Raw genomic sequence first — 6,642 nt, 5'->3', positions numbered from 1 at the left:
TGTATTTAGATATTCTTCAAAGACTGAATTTTGTGGAGCATGAGTTTTTTATTCACTATGGAGGCACATAACACTATGAGCTTTGCTAAAATAGGTTGATACAAGGAATACAATTACAGTAAAATGTTCTTTATGATAAAACCACTATCTGGTGAGTGGGCCACAGAAACAAGGCTTTGTCAATTTTTTAATGTCTATATTAACAAAACAAATGCAAAAAATAAGACCAAGATGAATATTTTTTTTGAGTCCTTATTTATGCAATAACCAGTCTCTTAAAATGACAACTGTGGCTGATCACAGTGGCTCATGCCTGTAATCCCAGCACTTTGGGAGGCCAAGATGGGTGGATCACGAGGTCAGAAGATCGAGACCATCCTGGCCAACATGGTGAAACCCTGTCTCTACTAAAAATACAAAAATTAGCTGGGCGTGATGGTGCACGCCTGTAATCCCAGCTACTCGGGAGACTGAGGCAGGAGAATCACTTGAACCCGTAAGTCGGAGGTTGCAATGAGCAGAGATCGCACCACTGCTCTCCAGCCTGGTGACAGAGCAAGACTCCGTCTCAAAAAAATAAATAAATAAATGACAACTGCAAGGCCTGATTATATATTATTTTCATAAGAAAGATCTCTGGGGAAAGGAAGAATGAGAGATGGGCATAGAAAAACAAGAAGAAATAGGAGAGTTGAGTGACAATTTTTAGCAATTTCTTTTTCTATTATCAAGACATTTCATCTTCTATCGCCCATCTCTGCTCCAGGCATCTCAGCCACCTACTAAAAGACTCACTTCAATGCCCAGAGACTGTGTATTGAATTTCATGCTGAACTCAAATGCTTTCTTCCAAGCCTTTCCCTTCATTCTCACCTTGTGGCCCCGCCTGTGCATATTGTCATTTAGCACAGATCAAAGCCTTACACTGAGAGGATGGAGTCTTGGAGACAGTGAAATCTCAAACATCTGCCAGTGGGTAGATAAGAAGGCGGGGGCATCAGGGTGCATCCCTCAAATCACATCATATGTAACTATCGGGGGCAGGAAAGTTAAACCTCTTACTACGGCAAATTACTACCATAAAATATCAATGAACTTTCACAAGGAAAATCAGGGCAAGGTGATCTATGTCACATGCATGTCTGTTTCCACTAATGAAATTTTGACTGGTTCTTTTCACTTGCTAATGAACTTCAGAGACTCTCCATTCTACTTTATCTCTAGGTCTTAACATAGAAAATAGTGTAATCATTTTAATAAAATGTTATCATTCCAGACCTATTTTAATATTTTATAGCATGATTCATTAATTCATCAAATATTTATTGTATATTTACTGCATGCTCTGGGAAATACAAAGATGAACTTAAGATCTAGTGTACTGGGAGAGTTTGCCAAACTTGTAATTCTGATCTACTATCATTGGCTGTAGAGCTGAATGTCACAGAGGGCTGAGTTTCATAATACAGGGTTATGATAAGTGATACTTAACGAGAGATGCTGGGATCATTGGGAGAGCTCAGTTTACTACAGTAGCCCTAGAGCTGACATATAGTGATCACGCAATCAACATTCATTACGTAAATAAGCAACCAGAAGAGAGACACGTGAGAAAGATCTTGGAAGTATTGTTTTAATAAATAGATCAGGAAGCTGGGTAGAAAAAATGGCATATACAGGGATGCAGAAGGAAAAAGCTGAGCAATGCGCTTGAGCGACCAGCTGCCACGCACGCACAGAAGGGCTGACCCCAAACCGCCTTTCCAGCACCGCGTCCCCTAGTTGTCTTGTGACCATTTCTTTGCTCCATAAATCTCCTTCTCCTCCATACTTTATTATTCAAACAATGTTTTCATTCATATCTGTGGGCCAGGCTTGAGATCATGGGCCCTTTCCCTCCCTTGACACCTGGTCAGAACAGAGCCTGAATAATATACTCCTGAAGTTCTTCTTGGTATCCATCTCATCCTCCTAAAACTTTCCTTCAAAAAACACTGAAAGTTCCCATTACCACCGGTCTTGTTTGAGATCCATCTTTTCTCACTGGATATATGAAAGGCCTTCTTAATTTCTCTTCTTACATCCAAAGTTTCCCCATAAGGCATGCTCAGTACAACTCCCAGACCAGTTCTCTTGAAGCAGAGCCCTGGTACTGACATGTTCCCATTCAAGAATTTTTAATGTTTCCCAATTATATGAGGATTAAAGTCAAGACTGTGAGTCCAGCAGAAGCTCATGGACATTATGACAGAATTTGAACCATTACAGGGGTTTCTTCAGGTGATTCACATAGTTAAAATTATATTTTGAAAATATCCTGTGAAATAAAAAATGGAAGTTAAGGCAAGTATGCAGGTAGGAAAATGACTTTGGAGGCTTGAGAAAACCAGGCTAGAGGTGATAATATTCTATACCACAAAAAAAAAAATTAGTGGAGGGAGAGAGAAGTAGATAAGTAGGAGAGCTATTCAAAAGTGGGAATACTGCTCTTAGTGATGGGTTGAATATGGGGGGAAAGGAATTGGGGGTAGGGATGCTGCCCAGGTTTCTGAGTAGATGACAGTTTGTTTGCCAAGATAAAAAAAAAAAAAGACAAAAGAAGAATCAGCTCTGCTTGGAAGTGGGTATGGACTGGGGATGAGGAAGAATGTTGAAATCAGTTTTGGGCATGTTGAATTTAGGACGTGTGGTTGGAGATGTCCAGGGGCCACCAGCCTTGTAAGACAGGGAGCTCAGAAGATGTGTTTGAGCTTGTATGAATTAACATTTGTTGTGTGACAAGCCACCCCAGTAGTTAGTGTCTTAAAAACAGCATGTTTTATTATTGCTCGTAACTTCAAGTCATCTAGGTGTTTCTGAGGATCTGGACCAGGCTGGCTAATCTGGGCTAAGCTAGTTTATGAACCTACCAGTTAACTGATGGATCACCAGAGGACCAGTTGTTTTCAGAGGGCCTTGTAGACAGAGAGGGTGAAGGAGGCGTCTTTGATCATCAGCTCAGCCCAGTTCACTGGGCTAGGATAAGGGGTTCCAAGATCAAAAGCATATGTGTGCAAAACATCTTGAGGTCCAAGCTCAGGACTGGCACAGCATCACTTCTGCATTTTGTTCTCCAAAGCAAGTCCCAAAGGCAGCCAGATTCAATGGTTGGAGAAATCAACTCCACCTCTTGACAGGAGGAGGAACAAATATTTCTGGCCAGGCTTTGCAATGTACCACAGAGCTGAAGAACAGATATGGAAGTCATCAAAATATCAATAGGTGTGGGTACAATTTCCCAGGGAAATGAGTAGGGTGAGAAGAGAAGAGAGCCCAGAGCAGAATGTGGAACCCCAAGGAACGCTATGACACAGATTATAGAAAATTCCATGAAATACACAGAACTAGCACCCAGGGATATAGGAGGTAACTATAAGATGGCTGAGTCATAGCAAAGATGATGATGTTTTAAGAAGGAAAATGTTATGATTCGAATGTGGTTTGTCCCCTCCAAAAGTTAAGTTAAAATTTAATTTCCAATGTAACCATGTTGGGAGGTGGGGGCCTTCAAGAGGCGATTAGGCCAGTTAAGATGAATTAATGTCTTTCTCACAAGACCAGGTTAGTTCTCCAGAGAGCAGATTTTTATAAAGCAAGGTCATACCTCATGTTTTGTCCTTTTTACATGAACACTTCCTGTTTTGCCTCTCTGCCATGTTGTGATGCTATACAAGACCCTCACCAGAAGTGGACCAGATGCAGCTGTCTGATCTTGCACTTCCCAGCCTCCAGAATCTAGAGTGAAATGAACCTCTTTCTTTATAAATTACTCAGTCTCAGGCATTCTGCTATAGCAGCATAAAATGAATTAAGACTGAAGTTATGTAATATAATGCCAAGAGAAAAGTACTAACCAGGCCAAGCACAGTTTCAGCAAGGTGTTAAAAAGAAAAAAACCCCTAATATCTGAATAACAATTAATGTAGCTTGATAACACTTAGAAATTAATTTCTGGCATTTCCCCAGATATTTTCTCATTTTCTTTCTGCTGTACTACTACTGTGTCCATAATTGGTTCCTTCCTGTGGGTTCTTGGTCTCGCTGACTTCAAGAATGAAGCTACAGACCCTCGCAGTGAGTGTTACAGTTCTTAAAGATGGTGCGTCCGGAGTTTGTTCCTTCAGATATTCAAATGTGTCTGGAGTTTCTTCCTTCCGGTGGGTTCATGGTCTCTCTGACTTCAGGAATGAAGCCGCAGACCTTCACAGTGAGTGTTAGGGCTCTTAAAGGTGGCACATCCGGGGTTGTTTGTTCCTCCAGGTGGGTTCATGGTCTCGCTGACTTCAGGAGTGAAGCTGCAGACCTTCGCAGTGAGTATTACAGCTCATAAAGGTAGTGCGGACCCAAAAAGTGAGCAGCAGCAAGATTTATTGTGAAGAGCAAAAGAACAAAGCTTCCACAGCATAGAAGGGGACCCGAGTGGGTTGCCACTGCTTGCCAGGGGTGGCCACTGCTTGCCAGGGGTGGCCAGCTTTTGTTCCCTTATTTGGCCCCACCCACATCTTGCTGATTGGCCCATTTTACAGAGCACTGATTGGTCCATTTTACAGAGTGCTGATTGGTCCATTTCTGCAGAGCACTGATTGGTGTGTTTACAATCCTTTAGCCAGACAGAAAAGTTCTCCAAGTCTCCACCCAACCCAGGAGCCCATCCAGCTTCACCTCTCACTACTACTGGGGTCTTTCTGCCCTCCCCAGCTACTTAAACAGGAAGAAAGCTCTATGCTTTATTGCTTCCTGGGTGGTCTGTGGCAAGCTAGAGGGCTCACTATGCTTGCAAGATGTCTTCATCTTGTTTTCAATAGGCTAAGCTCAGAGGAGAAAAGAGGATTGGCAGAGCAATAGAAGAGAACCAGGACTTGGAAGAAGCAGGAGGCAGAGAGGTGCTTGATCCTGATTTTAATGAAAAAGAGGGAGAGATTTCCCAAGGCTAGAGAGGAGTGAGGCATGTGGATGACAGAACAATGGTATGCCCACCTTCTGCCTTCCAGGGTGTGACACCTCAAAGAAAGAATTGGCAAAAATGGGATCATAGGGACAGTGGTTCCCAGCTTCTCCCAAGATTCTATATTCAAAAAGGAACCTGACCTGAGAGCTGAGGGTGGGAGGGACAATGGCTCCACCAGCAGGTACTTGGCTGAGCAGATGGTAATGACCAGGGGCCACCATCAGCGCATTGGCTCATCATGTGGGCTCAGAACCTTAAAAACACCCTGAGGGACTTTATGTCCCAAATAGAGTATGTGAGGTGGAATTACAAACTAATGAGAGGCTAATTTATTCACAAATAAAGAAATGTGCTATTTCCCGTACACCTAGGTTTGTGGAGTGAGAGTCACCTTTGCCATGTCCACTGTGTACAAGGCAATGTGTTAATGTTTTCAGTTCATTATCTTATTCAATCTTCCCAGCAGTACTATAAATTCTGTTCTATAATTATTCTGACTCCATAGATAAGGAAACTGAAGAGCAGAAAAATCAAGTAAGTTTTTATGGGCTCAAACTAATACATGGGAGAGCATGAAGTTGAACCCAGATAAGCTAATGTCAGATCCCTGTCTCTCAACCACCATGCCATTCTGGTCCTGATGACTTAAAGCATTTATCCAAATAATGCAGGCAAAATAAGAGGAAATAATAACCAAAATTCATATGTGCACACACACACACACACACAAACACACACAAAACTTCCGTAATTGTACTATCCTCTTTTTTCTGGAATTTGGTGGGATGTTTCTGTACCTCCTAGGAAATGGCCCAGTCCACCATTTCTCTTGACCTGGCCTGGAAAGAGGTAACCAGGGAAATAACAATAGTAATGACAACAATAATAATGGCAGACTTGCAGGTAAAAGAAGGTGTGACAATCCCAGCACTTTGGGAGGCTGAGGCGGGAGGATCATGAGATCAGGAGATCAAGACCATCCTGGCTAATGCAGTGAAAGCCCATCTCTACCAAAACTACAAAAAGCAGCCGAGCATTATGGCACGCACCTGTAGTCCCAGCTACTCGGGAGGCTGAGGCAGGAGAATCACTTGAACCTGGGAGTTGGAGGTTGCAGTGAGCTGAGATTGCACCACTGCGCTGCAGCCTGGACAGCAGAGTGAGACTCCGTCTCAGAAAAAAAAAAAAAAGAAGGTCTAACAAGGAAAACGATGAGAAATGATCCTTCATTTCCTCTATTAATACTTAGGAATAGGTTAATGGCAGTCAGTTGGAATCTCTTTTAGTGAATAAGAAAATAATGGAAAGGAATAAATGAAGAGAGTGCAGGATGAAAAAGAATAATGAAGGCCAGGCCCGGTGGCTCACGCCTGTAATCCTAGCACTTTGGGAGACCAAGGTGGGTGGATTGCCTGAGCTCAGGAGTTCCAGACAAACCTGGGCAACATGGCGAAACCCCGTCTCTACTAAAACACAAAAAACTAGCCGGGCGTGGTGGTGTGTGCCTGTAGTCCCAGCTACTTGGGAGGCTGAGGCAGGAGAATTGTTGAACCCGGGAGGGGAGGCTGCAGTGAGCTGTGATTGCGCCACTGCACTCCAGCCCAGCCTGGGTGACAGAGCGAGACTCTGTCTCTAAAAAAAAAAAAAAAAGAAGA

General features: G+C 42.9%; 1 long non-coding RNA gene across 1 annotated transcript; it reads right to left on the bottom strand.

Moving 5' to 3' along the window:
• Window positions 1-1,617: 1,617 nt before the first annotated feature.
• On the bottom strand, window positions 1,618-3,300 carry LOC115835083. The gene is made up of 2 exons (XR_004030001.1): window positions 2,910-3,300; window positions 1,618-2,317 (listed from the first exon to the last, which is right to left on the bottom strand). It is a non-coding gene; the product is annotated as an uncharacterized LOC115835083 (long non-coding RNA).
• Between the last annotated feature and the right edge of the window lie 3,342 nt (window positions 3,301-6,642).

Source organism: Nomascus leucogenys, chromosome 5 (assembly GCF_006542625.1).
Source record: "Nomascus leucogenys isolate Asia chromosome 5, Asia_NLE_v1, whole genome shotgun sequence".
In the NCBI taxonomy this organism is placed as follows: Eukaryota; Metazoa; Chordata; class Mammalia; order Primates; family Hylobatidae; genus Nomascus; species Nomascus leucogenys.
Note: the sequence above shows the minus strand (reverse complement) of the source record. Positions and strands in the feature narration are given on the sequence as shown.